The following is a 17,384-nucleotide window of genomic DNA, read 5'->3' on the forward strand; positions in this document are numbered from 1 at the left end:
ATATATTCCTCATTGGTTTTTCTACATCAAGTCTCTTTATTCTCAAAAAGGACCCACATGTGCAAAAATGTTTGTGACAGCCCTCTTTGTAGTGGCAAGAAACTGGAAACTGAGTGGATGCCCATCAGTTGGAGACTGGCTGAATAAGATATGGTATATGAATGTTATAGAATATTATTGTTTTATAAGAAATGATCAGTGGGATGATTTCAATGAGGCCTGGAGAGACTTCCATGAACTGATGCTAAATGAAATGAGCAGAACCAGGAGATCATTATTCATGGCAACAGCAAGATTATACAATGATCAATTCTTATGGGCATAATCTGTTCAATAATGAGATAATTCATGCCAGTTCCAATGGTCTTTTGATGAAAAGAGCCATCTATATCCAGAGAGAGGACTGTAGGAACTGAGTGTGGATCATAACATGTATTTTCACTCTTTTTTGTTGTTGTTTGCTTGCATTTTGTTTTCTTTCTCATTTTTTTTTTCATTTTTGATCTGATTTTTCTTGTACTGTATGATAATTATAGAAATATGTATAGAAAAATTTCACATGTTTAACATATATTGTATTTGCTATCTGGGGAGGGGTGGGAAGAAGGGAGGGAAATTTGGAACATAAGGTTTTGCAAGAGTCAATGTTGAAAAAGTATCCATTCATATGTTTTGAAAATAATTTTTTTAAAAGAAAGAAAAAAACTTTCTTCAATCCAATTATAAAACTGATATTCCTCTAGCACCGGTTTGGCTCTGCTGTCCCTTCTGCTCAATACACTCCAATGGTTTCCCAAATACTTTCAAGATCAAAAGCAAACTCTTTCATTCAGCCTTTAAAACTGTCACAACCTGATTCCAATCTACTTTTTCTAGGCTTACTATACATCACTCCTTTGTACATTGTATATTCAATCTTTGGCCCATCTAAACTGATCTTGCTATTCCTCATTTATCCTAGTTTATCTCCCATCTTCATATCTTTGCCCAGGCTATCCTTCAAATCTGAAATTCATTCCCATCTTCTTGCTACTTCTTGCAATCTTTCATTTCCTTCGAAGCTCAGCCCAATCATCATTTCCTACATGAAGTCCTTGCCGATCACCCCAGTTCCTAGTGCCTCCTCCACACAATTATCTTAAATTTGTTTTCATAGCAATGTAGCAACAAAAAGGTATTTTTACACACATATGACATACATTTATATGTGTATATATTATTTCTCTGAATAGAATGTAAATGCCTCAGGAACAGGAACTATTTTCTTATTCTCGGAACCTAGCACAGTACCTAGCTTATAGTAAACACTTAATTGATTGATTTATTGATTTTAGAAGGACCAGAAGAGAGTTGTTCAAATGACAAGAATTTGAAAAGTAGCCAGAGAAAAAATAGTGAAGAAATTGAGATTATTCAGTCAAGATATTGACCACTAGTGATTTGGAAACAACATAAGACTAAGAATTAGAAGATATTGGTTCTATCACCAACTCTTCCACTCGCCAATACAAAACAATCCAATCAACACTGGTTAAATATCTACTGGCATCTTATCTTGCCAGGCGATCTTCAGAATCTTCCTAAGACAATTCAAATAGATGTGATTAAGTTTCCTGACACACATGCTGGTATATTGTCCAGGTGTTACAGAATATAACAATAAGGTCAGTGCAATGGCTCTGTCGACCTTCAGTTTTATAGTCAGATATCCTACCTTGAACTAAACCAAGCATTCAAATACTACTGCAAGAATGCAACTATCAATGAGCTGGCCATAGTTTGAATGCCAAATGTACGCTTGCCAAAAAGACTGTTTCATGGAAAATTCACACATGGTAAGCACTTGTGTCATAGTTAAAAAAATGATACAAGGACACTGTGAGAGTTTCAAGAGCTTTAGAATTGATTGCATGACATAGGAGATACAGGCACAGGACTGCCCAGCATGGTGTGTTCTCATCAGGGTATTGTGCTCCATGAACAAAGCAGAATTGAATTAGCTCAGAAGAAACATGAGATATGCAAAGTTAGAGATGTTCGTAGGACTGTCTGACCTATGGCAGAGCATTACAAGCTTGTATTGGTCTGATCAGCCATAGTCAGACACACTGCAACTTGACTATAACATGGTAAAGTGATTTTGTCTCTCTTTGAGAATGAAGAACAATCAACAACCAAGTATCTGTTATGGGAAAGGTACTGTTCTAGTGGCTGGGGATACTAAGCCAAAAAAAGAATAATATCTATCTTCAAGGAATTTGAATTCTACTAAGGATATATACCAAATAAGAAAATACATAATTACTTGAGGAAAGAGAGTGTGCAAATAATAAAGAAAATTAGAAAAAGAAGAAAAATCTTGCTGTTGGTTGTCTATGTAAGCAGAGCTTTGAAAGTAACCAGGAATTTTTAGAAGCAAAGATGAGAAATGAGTATATTATACTTTTAGATGGCAGCCTGCAAAGGCATGGAGGGAGATGAAGTGCCAAGTTTGTGGAAGAATGCATGGACCAGTTTGACCAGGTCATATAATGTCTTACAGAGAAAAATGTGAAATAAGCCTGGACTTATATGCCAAGCTGAGGAAATTTTTATTTAGTCCATGAGTCAATAAGTTCATTTTAGTTTCTTGATCAGAAAAATAATATGATCAGAGTAGTTGATTTACATTTATTAAGTACCTCTTCTCTGGACCTCAGTTTTCTTTACTATAAAATGAAGGATTCGATTATATGATGTCTAAAAATTTGTTCCACATGTCAAATTGGATAATTCAGAATGGTACTATTATTGTAGAAAATGTTTAACATTGGAAGTTAGAGAATAGTCTTGGTCCTGATTTTGGAAACAGGCTGTGTGAATTTAAGTGAAATCAAGCCTCAGTTTCCTTATCTGTTCCATATGGCATTTGCTAATCTGAAAAGCATCCAAAGAAGGACAAACAAGATAATGAAGTGCCTTGGAAAAATTCATTCAGTCATTGATAAAGTATTCCAAATTGAAAGACCAGAAAAATAAACGGGAAGACAGAGAAATAGATATTTAGATAGATGGATAGATTGTAGATAGAAAAATTAATGAATGGCTGCACAAATAAATAAAAATAGTCCCTATACACACACACACACATACACACACACACACACACACACACACACACACAGAATTGGTTGAAGGAAGTGAGGATATTTAGATTAGAAAAGAGAAAAAAAAGTTTTTATGAATTATATAGGCTTTCTTCAATTATTTGAAGGGCTGATATGTGATTGAGAGGTCAGACTTCTATTTGGACTCCTTTTGTTTGTGGCTCCCCCTTTGAAATATAAACTCCTTGAGGGCAGGTATTTTTTGATACTATTAATTGTATCCCTAGCACTTAGCACAGTGTCTAGGACATAATAGATTCTTAATAAATGCTTTTTGGATTAGATGTGATTTGATCAGCAGATACAACTAGGAGCAATAGGGAGAAGTTAAATGAGACAGCAAGTAAGGAAAATCTTGCTAACCATTCATGTTATCCAAAAATTGAATGGGCAAGCTTAGAAACGAATGGATTTCCCTCCACTGAAGGTCCCCCAGGAAAGACTGTTCAGTTATATTCTTGGGGAGATTTGTGTTCATTCATGGATTAGACTACTTAGCCTCTGAGATTCCTCCAGAAATTTTAAGACTCTGTGATTCCCTAAAGTACATAATCTTCAAGGCCTTTTCTAAGTATAAAAATGCTAACTTTCTAATTTCTTAGCCTTTCTCCAGATCTCAGCTTAGTATAAATAATAGGCAAAGCATTTATTGTCAACATAAGTTTTGAATGGTCTTCTCCTTTCACTTGATATTTCCTATTCTAATAAATAGATCTTTGCTGCCCAATTCCCACCAACTCCAGTGGACTTTTTTTTAAACAAATAAGGCTCTTACCACAAGCATCATATGATTCCTCTTCAATTAAACCATATCATGAACACATTCTGTGAAGACAAACTGACTTAGAACATGATTTCAAAAACACATTTGAAATGTCTCCTTATTCTTTTTTTTTTTTTTTTACTAAGGAGCCCAGCCAAGCAGCATGAGATAGAATGAGCTGCATCTGTAATACTCCTGATAACATACGCATCTCAAACACAGTCAACTAATTAACCACAATCGTGTAGCAAGTGCACATCTTATTGCATCAACAGTACCCCAAGCAAGCATCTTAGCTCCTCTGAGAAAAGGGATTAACCTTTGTCTCTCAATTTAAGAATCCAGAAAGATGTTACAAACAATTACCCTTGGCATCAATCATCATTACTGAATTTATGAACAGTTGAATCCCCAAATTCTAGTGTTTTCAGATATGACAGCATTGTTTAGAGGATCGTAGGATTGAGGGCTGAAAAGGACCCCAGAGGTCAGCTAAGTCACCTTCTCATTTTACAGAGGAGGAAACCAAGGTGTAAGAGGTTAAATAATTGCTTAGGACCAAAGAAGTAATAATCGGCATAAGTGAGAGTCAAATCCAGAATTATTTTGTGTCTGTCATACTATTAAAGCTATGCCAGCAACGAACAAGTATGATGTCAACACTCTTGAAGTCTTGTGCCTTCTAAGGCGCTTGGTGGAGTTGGGGCACTGGGAGAAAGAGAGAATGTCACATAGGCTCTTGCTGGCTAGACATCTGTCCTCAGCAATTCCCAGGTAGACAAAATGGACACCAAGACAGAATGAAGAAAGTAGAAAAGGTAGAAACGATGACTCTGACAGTAAAAATAACCATGGCTCTTGAATGTCACAGTCTTATACACTGGAATCAGAGTTAAAAGCATCCTGAAAGACCATCTAGTTCAAATTTCTAATTTTATTAGTGAAGACCCAGTGAAGTGACTTGCTCAGAGTCACACAAAGTTCATGATTGAACTGAGACTAAAAGTAATGTCTCTAGAACCAAGTTTTGCTTTTCTTACACAGTACCTCTTTTCTGACAAAACTCTAGATCAGGAGCACACTGGAGCCAGTTCCAACTGTTATGAGAATTCTTGGTTAAATTTTCAGTGCGAGTTTTATACTTCAGAAAACAGCAAATGCTACAAACCAGGATTTGCTTTATTGTTTTTCTAATTGTCTAGACCCAAGTGATGGAAAGGATGTGAGTAATTCATATTAAACTTTAAAATGTGTCATGCCGTGTTATTGTTATATATATTTATGTGAGTGTGTGTGTGTGTGTGTGTGTGTGTGAGTGTGTGTGCTTGAAGAACTGTTACTAAACATTTACCAGCATATTTGTACTCCAAGGATTCTGATTATTTTATTCTGAGACCTGAGATGCTTTGTTCTCATGAGAAGCTCCGCCATCTTCCTGAGCATGGGATTCCATACTCAGGAACAGTCCCAGTATCATCTTCTTGGAATATTCATGCTAAACTTCACTAAATGGAAGAGATGATTGTAGGGGATAGGGACAGAACCCCTTGTTGCCAGCCTTTTCTAAATAATACTTTAGAGAATATAAATGACTATCGGGTCCCTAAAGCAATTCAAGTCATTCAGCCAGGGACTATCTTGACTAACCACTGTCTCCAAGGAAGATAAGGAAGAGAAACTCTGTCCCCATAACATTCAATGGATTCTCTCTCTCTCTCTCTCTCTCTCTCTCTCTCTCTCTCTCTCTCAAGGGAGAAGGAATGATTGTATTATAAATGGGTGTGGCCCTTTTGGGCCAATATGCTAAACATTTAGTTCAAGAGCAATCTTTAGTTTTCTAGGAGTTTATTATTCCCTTTGTTCTATGAGGTTGACGAATACACACAGACACCCACCAATAACTTGCCCCTTCTTTATATTAGCATAACACTTTATATGACTGTGTGACTTTTAGGTTATTCTTTTGGGTTTCAGGTTCCTCCTCTTATCTGTATGAAATGGGAGTTTGGAAAACCTAAATAATGTCTAAAATTCCTTTCACCTCTAATATTCTAGATTCTTTCATTTCTCTTATGACATTTCTCAATCTGAATTAAATGAAAGTAATTATTTTAACTCTTCTTTCCTTAAGGAACTGGGCTATGTTTTAGTAATCTTTCCACATGTTTCCCTCCCACTCCCACACATGTTTCTCTTCCTCCTTCCTTTTAGAGAAATTAGTAGAGAGGAATATATGGATGTCCAGCAACAAGCAATGATTTGTCCATGATTGCATAACTAATTAGTTGGAGAGGCAGGACTATAATGCAGATTTTCATGCTTCCATTTCTAAATTCTTCCAATATAATGTTATTTTTTTAATGGTGAAGAGGGAGTTCTTTGCCTATACTTTTTGTGAGTATACTACTTCTACTACTTAGTAAAGAAAGAAGCATTTATTAGGCACTTATTATGTGCCCAGCACTGTACTAAACACTTTACAAATGTTTGCAAATGTAGGGATTTTGGGAGGGCGATACTTTTATTAGCCTCATTTTGTACTTGAGCAAACTGAAGCAAACAGAACTTAATTGAATTGAACAGGGTCACAAAGCTAGAAATGACTGACTTATAACTAATACACATCCAATTCCAAGTTCAGTACCCTCTCTATTACTAACGCAGATTCACAGAATGCTTTAAATTTTTTAAAAATGCAATTTAAAAAGACATTTTTTCTCATAACATCCTAAGGGAGGTAGTACAAATATAATTACTCCCATTTTACAAATGAGGAGGCCAAAACTCAGAAAGGCAAATTGACCTATCTATCCATAATCATCTTGTCTGGAAATAGAGGAACCTGGACTTGACCCCAGGATCAATAATCTTGGTACTTCACCACACTTCCTTTCAAGCTCCATTGGCAACATGTCACCACATATTTGGAAGAATTTTGTTATCTATTTTGAATTTCTTCCTCCCACTTTTCTTCTCTTTACTATCCAAATGGGTCACAAATTTGAGAGGAAATCTTGCCAGATATCCAGTTCAAGAAGTTCAAAAACATTCAACTTCTAAAACTTTTAGGGATCCTACAAGTTAAACTTTAATTATGGACATATATTATAGAATAATACAAGACAAATATATCTAAATCTTCTAAGCTGCAATAATAACTTTTCACACAATCCATCCACCGAGTCATTTAAAGTCTTCAAAATATTTGAATTTTAATTTCTTTTTAGGCTTATTTAATACTACTTCCTTCAGACACTATACATCCCAACAAATATAGATTATCAGCTAGTCTGCCACTTGGCATTCTATCCTCAGTTTCCATGCTTTCAATTGGTATCATATACCAAGAGGTGTAAACAACTTCAGAAGATATCATCTTTTTACTCATAAGGATAAGTCCAATGTCACATTACTAATAAGTGATAGCACTAGGATTTGAATTCAAATACCATGACTCACATTTCAGTGTTTTTTATAATGTTCCACAGTTAAACCCTGGAATTCATTCCATCTTCTGAGAATCTTTACTTTCTTTTAAGACTCATGTGATGCATCCTATAGGAAATTTGTCTTAAGCTCCACTCTTCCATTTGTTAGTAGTTTCTCCCTTCTCAGATGCATATGAACTTATCTATATAAATATCATATGATATTTATGAACTTATCTATATGAACTTTGAACTTATGAACTTATCTATATAAATGTGTTACCTCCCTAGGAAAGGATAAGCTTTTTGAGGGTAAGGATAGTCATATTTTTGTTTTTATGGTGCTAATCCATAGCATTGTACTTTAGCCATAGCAATAATTTAATGAATGTGAGACAAGACAAGATGAGATGAGACAGTCTTTTTCTTTTTTTTTTTAATTTAATAGTTTATGTACAGGTTATATGCATGGGTAACTTTACAGCATTAACAATTGCCAAACCTCTTGTTCCAATTTTTCACCTCTTACCCCTCACCCCCTCCCCTAGATGGCAGGATGACCAGTAGATGTTAAATACATTAAAATATAAATTAGATACACAATAAGTATACATGACCAAAACGTTATTTTGCTGTACAAAAAGAATCAGACTCTGAAATATTGTACAATTAGCTTGTGAAGGAAATAAAAAATGCAGGTGGGCATAAATATAGGGATTGGGAATTCAATGTAATGGTTTTTAGTCATCTCCCAGAGTTCTTTTTCTGGGCATAGCTAGTTCAGTTCATTAGTGCTCCATTAGAAATGATTTGGTTGATCTCGTTGCTGAGGATGGCCTGGTCCATCAGAACTGGTCATCATATAGTATTGTTGTTGAAGTATATAATGATCTCCTGGTCCTGCTCATTTCACTCAGCATCAGTTTGTGTAAGTCTCTCCAGGCCTTTCTGAAATCATCCTGTTGGTCATTTCTTGAAGAACAGTAATATTCCATAATATTCATATACCACAATTTATTCAGCCATTCTCCAACTGATGGACATCCATTCAGTTTCTAGTTTCTAGCCACTACAAAAAGGGCTGCCACAAACATTCGTCCACATACAGATCCCTTTCCCTTCTTTATAATCTCTTTGGGATATAAGCCCAGTAGTAACACTGCTGGATCAAAGGGTATGCATAGTTTGATAACTTTTTGAGCATAGTTCCAAACTACTCTCCAGAATGGTTGGATTCGTTCACAACTCCACCAACAATGCATCAATGTCCAGTTTTCCCACATCCCCTCCAACAATCATCATTATTTTTTCCTGTCATCTTAGCCAATCTGACAGGTGTGTAGTGGTATCTTAGAGTTGTCTTAATTTGCATTTCTCTGATTAATAATGACTTGGAGCATCTTTTCATATGACTAGAAATAGTTTCAATTTCTTCATCTGAGAATTGTCTGTTCATATCCTTTGACCATTTTTCAATTGGAGAATGGCTTGATTTTTTATAAATTAGAGTTAATTCTCTATATATTTTGGAAATGAGGCCTTTATCAGAACCTTTGACTGTAAAAATATTTTCCCAGTTTATTGCTTCCCTTCTAATCTTGTCTGCATTAGTTTTGTTTGTACAAAAACTTTTCAGTTTGGTATAATCGAAATGATCTCTAGTTCTGCTTTGGTCATAAAGTCCTTCCCCTTCCACAGGAGACAGTCTTTTTCATGCAAGAAAAGTACAAGTAAAGGCATGGAGTTTCACAAAAAAAAAAAAAAAAAAAAAACACTGCATCTTCTTACTGAGCAACATGGACTACAAGGTCTTAATCATTCACCTTTGCAGTGGTTTGTTGAGATATGGAGATAAAATTCTGCTAGCATCACAATGCTTGGGTGCAAACAAGGATGCTAACAAAAATGTTCATTTCGAGCCCCATTGGAAACAGAAGAAAATAATCAATACTGGCCAAATAAAAGAGTGCAATCTTCCCAAAGAAATACCAACCCAGAGGTTTGAAAATAATCTGTTTGGGGGATAATGAACAAGTTTTGATTTTTTAATTGGCATTCATTATTCTGCACAAATCCTTCAAATTCCTCCTAAGCCTCATCTAGATCGAATGTAAACCTTCATGAAATATTTATACAGATGCAATGTAATGAAATGCAATGTAATAAAATGCAATGTGAAGACCACTGCATGTGGAGTCAAGACCCATGCCTCATCTCTGATTTAGCTGTATTTAGCTGTATCACCTGGGGAAATCAATTCACTTCTCTGGAAACCAGTTTCCTCATCACCTCTAAAATCAAGGTGATTGAACTAGTTGATCACTATGGACCCATCTCTAATATTCACCTAGGAATGATTTCTGAATCTATTTTATTCATAAATATTAATAACATAGATTTTTAAGCAGGAGGGGGAGGGAGGGTTGAAGGATAGTAGAAATCATAGCATCTAAGACTTAAGACTGGAAAATACTGTACAGATTCCTTAGCTCATGGTGCTCATTTTACAGATGAAGACATGGAGACTCAAACAGATGAATTAACTTACCCAAGACTACACAACTGAATATTCAAACTGAACTCTTCATATTCCCAAAACCAATATTCATATATAATGCCATGGTGGAGGAGGAGAAGAGGGAGGTCAATGATGTAATTAGGAGTCTACATATGTCATTCTTTAACTTGTACCAATTATAGTGAAAATAAGAACATTTCTTTGCCAGAATCATTTCTGCAGTAGAAGAAAAAAAATGGATTTGAATTCAGAACCCTCTCCACTTTTCCTCTTATTGATAGAAAATAATATGGATACTCACAAAAAAAGAATATCAACCCTCAAAGAATCACTGTTTATTTCTCACAGGCAAGTAAGCCTGCAGATCTATAATCCTTTAGTCTCACCAACAAGAAACAAAGGGACATGTATCCTAATCAAGAATACCAAGCTCTGGATCTCTGCCCTTATATCTGATTTTTGTTGCCAGACTGCTAACGACCAAGTGGAAGATAAATTTTAGGAACAGTTCATCAACAGTAACTGAGGCTGCAATTCCCTTTATTAATCAAAGGACATTGTAAGTAAGAAAGATTACTAATCTTGAATACATAAATTAGATGAAGTTTACTAAACTGATTATGATCAGGAAAAAATTGCATTGCTAGTCTAAATAAAGTTCATTAAAAGTTATTGTGTAGTAGGAACTTCCTGATATGTTAGGTAGGTGAATCAATGATCTGATATATAGTTGTTTCTTTTAGCGAGGATCTAACAATAGGCCAATTCTAACAGTCATACTCAGAGGTTTCATAATGATGTGGAGATGAATTAATATGTTTTGTCCAAGTTTATTTCAGTAGAGTTCAAGCAATGGTACCTTCTACCAAGTGAGCACAGCTCATTTAGTATCATTCTTTTCCCCCTCCAAATTTGGACCTTCTAACTTGGAAACTTTTGAGTGGTAAAATTTCTCCCTAGTTCACTTGCCTCTAGTTCAATCCAGGGAAACTTCTGAAATTAACTCAATCCTACACATTCAGTGGCTCATCACATTCATACTAACATTTCCAGGAAATGAACATCGCTGATACAGTAAACTAATCAATCAGAATAGAAATGAATACTAAAATTAGAGGAAATACAGCCACATTTCAGAATGAACACAATCCCATTCCCCTACACTAAAGAGATTCCTCCTCACTCATAGCAACTTGAGAAATAACTACTTTGAAAAGATGATGAATTTTTTTGAACCACAAAAAGACATGTAACTGTCTACTAAAGTCATAGTATAGTCCGTATAGTGAGCACACATATCTATGAAGTCACCGATTTTTAAATATGAAGCAAAGCATATATTAATGTCATATTTCTATTTGTTTCCCCACTAAGCTATAATCAACCATGTTGAATTCCATTAGTACACTTGTATACTCCAGGAGTGCTAAGTAAATTAGTATGATGATAAGAACACTAAATTTGGAATAAGTGAAACTAGATTCAAATCTTAATTTATCCATTCATTACCTATGTGACCTTGGCCACATTAAGTATGCACATAAGTACCAGTTTTTCACTTGCAAATTGAGGAAGTTGGACTTGACCCAAACCCTATGAGGAATCTGTAGTACTGATAACAACAAAGAAACTTAATCTTAAAGAAAGAAACATTAGAATTTCTCCCAAAAAAAGTCCTTCTGCTTCCTAATTAGTTCAGGAATTTATACAATACAAACAATGAAAAGGAGACCTGACAATTACAAGGTTGATTAGTCAATGTAAATAATCATACATACAAATATGCATATAAACATAGAAAAATACATATACAAACAAATACAAAAATACATACATACATACATACAAAAAGTACAAAAAGCATACAGATCTGGACTGAAATGTGAGTGAAATAATCTAAAAGTCTTATGAATGGATTTCTAATACCACTAAATAGTTTCTTTCCATCATCATTACTAATGGACTTATAGAAAAGAGAAACTACTTATAGGGCACAACACAATAGAAAAAAATAAATTATTTCAGCTGAAACCTGATAAAAATGAATCCTCTTATATGGCAGAGTGATTACTCTTTTGTCAATTAAAAAAAAAACAGGTTTGACTTCTTCCCTAAATTTTTTCCATTTGTTAAGTGTGTCAAGTGTTACCATTTAATCCTCATATCTGATACCGACTATACATGCAAATCTGATGGTCAATACAAAATAGTTATAAGCTATTATTGCTAACATATATGTTAGCTCCAACAATCAAATCTTTCATTCTCAAAATCAACTCTATCAATTTCAAAATGTATTTTGCCTAAATCATTTAAATAATCTGCTCTTGAAGGAAAAACTATCATACTTCCTTATTTCAGTAAACGCTAGATCAAAAATCTTCATATATACTCATTATTACAATAACTGTGAATGAAAGTGTTAGAGATATTTATCCAAGAGAAATGAAAAATGAAACAAAAAAAAAATGGATCCTCAATCTGTATGATCAATTGTGACTTGCTGAGTCAGTCTGCCTTTTATAGCCTTTTCCAGTAACAGAGCATTTTAGGACAGCAAGGTTTACTGGCATGTCAGTGAATGGTCTCTATAGCAATTCATCTTCTAGGAGCAAGGGGAAAAATAAATAAGAAACCACAGGACAGAGGGTTATATTCAAAAAGTAAATAAATAAAATAAACAGATATACCATATCAATAAAAAACAGCTATTCAATATTTGGAATGCCCTCTTATTGAAAGACTTGAGGCAAAGATGCAAAATCTAATATATGTTATAATAATAATAAATTCTCAAAAGTTTCAGACCTCTCCAATAAACTAGTGAACAAGGATAGAACAACCCCAAAAGATAGATTTTGCACTTTACCCTGAAGGTCAACTGAGTAAGCCTCAAAAATTGATTGAGATATGGTCCTTGTGTAAAGAATAGATAAGAGCTGGGTATTCTTTTGAGAATTTGCCTTCCAGAATCCACTTAGAGGCTTAAAGTCACAGATTCCACAAATAACTGGTCATAAAGAATAACTTTTTTCCCACCCACATTTCTGAAAATGTTTTAGGTATTCTCCAATCTATGATTTTGTCAAAGCTCAGACCTTTAGATTAAAATATATTCTCAGTAAGCATAAGTAGCAAAGTTGTAATGAACAAATAATAGTAAAGCAAAATTGATGCCGTTTTGTGTCCAATGAGCCATGGTAAGGAAAAGAATAAATAAATGAGTACAGTTGGTCTAAAATAATAACAATAATAATTCCTTCATTCAACAATCATATATTAAGTGTCTACAATGTGCAAGGTAATAGACTAACTTCTAAGGACATAAAGATGAATTACAGAGAGGCAGTGACCCAAAGGAATTTAAAATCCCATAGTGAAGATCAAATAAATGTACAAATAGCTATAATTCAAAGTAGAATATAGTAAAAGCATAAGAGATATGGGAAGGCATGGATAGAATTCTGTTGAGTTCAAAAGACCGAGATTTCAAAGTCAGTCTCTTGTAGTAACTACAGGACCATGGACACAATTTTGGAACTTTTAAGAGCCTGCAATAACTGTCTAAGAGCATCTGCTATATTGTACATCTGAAATCATGAAGAAATTTTCCATAACAAAAAATTTATAGATCCTTGACTTTTGAGTGTTGACATATAATAATAGTCATGTTATAAGCAAGATACTAGCAAGCCGAAGTTCATTGAAATATGAGTGGGTGAGGTTTTTCAACTAATTCATATGGCACATTAAACTGCTATGATTGTGTCTTAGTTTATTGTGTCAATCAATACTCAAAATATATGACTTGTCCATCTTTAACTTCTCCACCCAAAAACTCTCTTTTCCCCCACTACCACCTCTACATTGGACCACATTCCTAGGATTATATGCATTAATAAATCATCCCTCAATTTTTTAAATTATTTAATCAATCAGAATTCCCTCCTTTAGTATATTTCACAAGTCTTCTCATTTGTAAGTATTTTCAGGAGTTACTGTGCCTGAAAAAGTTCACCTTCTGATGATTATAAAATTCTCTGAACTTGGAAAGTCTTATTTTCAAATACCCAATATGTGGTGGAAGACACCCAAGTCATTTGTTCAGAGGACCTTGAGTTAAGCCCCACTTCTAACACTTATGAGTTATATGTCTTAGCAAGAATTGATTTCCTCATCTGTAAAACAGATCTAATGCTTACGATTCCTATCTCACAGGCTTGTTTCAAGGATTAAATGAAACAATTTATGTATGCAAAGTTCTCTATAAACATTAAAGTTTGTAAATTTACAATGTAAATTTACAATGTAAATAAATAACCACATATGTGTGTATGTGTGTGTACGTGTATAAATGTATATATGTGAAGATCAAGGAAAGCCTTATGTAGGAAGTCTCATTTGAAATGGGCCTTGAAATATGGATACAATTAAAATAATTGGAACTGGTGGATAGAGACAGAAGTAACTTTTAAACTAAAAACTAAAAACTAAAAAAACTAAAAATAGAAAAAGCTATTGACAAATGTGCAGGGCACATTCTGGGAAGTATCCTGGTATTAAAGATCACTAGCTCTGTGGTAAAAATAAAATAAAATAAAAATAAATTGGGCCAGTGTCTCAGCTCTACTACTCACTAGACAGTTAATGATTTGCACTCAATCAAGCAATTGAATAGTAATTTTGTCAACAGAAAGATGACATCCACAGAGAAGATATTGTACAAGTTAACATCATAGCTGAAGGCAATGGCACCTAAAAGGACAAGAACAACCTTTTGTAGAAGGCCAGACTTTAGATAAATCCTAAAGGAAGAGAGAGGTTCTCAGAAGCAGAAATAAGGAAGGAGAACGTCCCAGGTGTGAAGCACATAGTCCCAGTATAAAGGTGTTACTTTGGGAGATGGAGGGTGACATGTAAGGATAGGCCTGTGAGAAGTACAGAGGGGAGCAAGGAACAGGAACGTTTGGAAGAGGCCTTATATTTGATCTTATATTTGAAACTATAGTTATTGAGAAGTTATGACTACATAAAGGGAGATAAAGATAAAATAGAGTAAGAAAGGCTTTGGAAAATAAACTAAAACATTATACTTTATTTAATAATAAAACATTATACATTATCTTTAGTAGACAATGGGGAGCTTTGCTCCCCATTTTAAAGAAAAAAGCCCAATATAATGAAAGCTATGAATCAATCAATTAGCAAGCATTTATCAGATTCATAATCAAAGTGTTAAGCTTTGGGGTATGCAAGAACAAAGAATGAACCAAGAACTATTCACAAGGTGCTTGCATTCTAGAAGGGGAGACAAGTATAAATACAAATACAAATAAATTCAAATATATAAAGTCAATAAGAACTAATATATACAAAAAAGTTTAATATAAAATAGTTTGGGATGGAGAATAAAAGAAGAAAAACTTCATGCAGAAGATGGTACCTAGGCTGCTGCTTAAAGATAGAAAGAGACTCAATGAGGCAGAACTGAGGAGGGAGTACATTCTAGGCATGGGGAATGATCAGTGAAAACATATGAAGATAGGGAGTTTCCAGAACGAAGAGAAGACCAGTTTAACTGGATTGTAGACTGTGGGAGGATATAATGTACAATGAGGCTAGAAAGATAAGTTGCAGACAGGGTGTGAAGAGCTTTAAAAGTTAAACAGAGAAGTTTATATTTTACATTAGAGGCAATAAAGAGCCACTAGAAATGGTTGAGTAAGGAAATCATACAATCAAATTTGTACTTAAGGGAAAAAAATCACTCTAGTGGCAATAAGGATTAACTAGAGAGGGGCAATTATCTTGTGAGAATTGATGAGGTCCTGAATTAAAGTGATTGTTATGAGAGACAAGAGAAGGGATAAGAGAAAGAAACAGCAAAGAAGAAAAAAAAGAACAGCTGAGATAGGAGTGAGGGAAAAGTGAAGGAAGTGTCACAATAGAAACCAGGGAAAAATAAGCAAGAATGAGAGACTGATCAACACTGTCAAAGGCAGCAGATGGGAGAAGAAAAATGAGGACTGAGAAACAACCATTGAATTTGAAATTTAAGAGAAGATTGATAACATAGAAAACAATTTCAGTTAAATAATTAGATTGGAAATCAGATGAGCAGGATTACAAAGGGTTAAAGAATGAATGAAAGGAGAAATGAAGATATTAGTTGTAGATGGTTTTTTTCTAGTCAGTTGGCTGAAAAAAAGAGGAGTATATAATAAGTATGTATGTTTAAGAAGAAGGGAGGACCTAGTGAAGATTTTTTTAAGAATAGGGAAGACTGGGTATGTCTGAAGTGAGTAGAGAAGGAACCAACAGATAGTTGAAGATTGACAAATAGGGATAAAGAAGATATTTGAGGTTTCAATTTGCTGAGTTAGGAAGATAATCAGGAAGCATTGTGTAAAACAGATTCCAAACTGAATAAGAAAGATGTAGGGAGACTTTTTAGAAAGTTAATACAGTAGCCTAGGCAAGTGGAAATAAAAGTTTATTTTATAGTAGTAGGAATAAAAATGGTAAGGTGGAAATAGATATGACAAATATAGCAAGGAGAGAATTGAAAATACATGAAGAACTCTTGACAGAAAAAAGAAGAAAGTTGGATACTATGTACTTAAAATAACCAGTTTCCCCAAAAAAATATGAGAAAAGAAAGCTCTTTCAATTGTAGAAATGAAGGAATATGGATAAGAAATAGTATATATACTTTCAGATTTAATTGGTGCCTTTGTTAGTTTTGCTAAATTGTTTTTTTCCCTCTTTATTATTTTTTGTTAGGGATGGTTTAGGGAAAGATAAAGGATATATATTTTAAAATTGTAAAATACAGAAGCTTGTAGTTTTTTGGAAGAATGTATTTAATACTAACACAACTGTATGCAGGATGGAGAATGTTGAAAAATATTTCTAAAGTCATAAGTATGAGTAATTGAAAGAATGGTGATACCATTAACTAAAATGGGGAAATCAAAAGAAGAAAGAAGAGAGAAATTCTGATTTTGAAAAGAAAAAAGACATCTAAAACTTAATTCTACTTGTGAAATAACTAATGAAATCTATACCTTATTGGAATTAGTAGTAACCTCAGAGATTATTTAAACCAATCTCTACTAAATCAAAACTCCCCCAATTATAGAGAAAGTCACTTCTTCATAAGAAAAAAATTTTTTTCCATCTTTGGACACTTCAAAGTATTAATTAATAAATTGCCCCACATTTATTGAGCACAAATCATTCCAGGCTTTGTGCTAGGCACCAGGAAGAATCCCTACTCACAAGGAACTTACATTCTAATAGGAGAGACAATTACACATGTAAATATTTGTAGCATAAATATAAATTGACTAAATACAATATATACAAGGTAGTTTGGAAGGGAGGGCATTAGAAGCTGCGGGGGGGAGGGAATCAAGAAAGGCTTCTTGAAAATTATGGTAGTTTAGCTGCATATAAAGGGAAAAAAATCTCTATAGACAGAGGTATTAAAGAAGTATATTCCAAAGAAACTAGGCATTGACCCATAC

The sequence above is a fragment of the Sarcophilus harrisii genome, chromosome 3 (assembly GCF_902635505.1).
Source record: "Sarcophilus harrisii chromosome 3, mSarHar1.11, whole genome shotgun sequence".
Classification (NCBI taxonomy): Eukaryota; Metazoa; Chordata; class Mammalia; order Dasyuromorphia; family Dasyuridae; genus Sarcophilus; species Sarcophilus harrisii.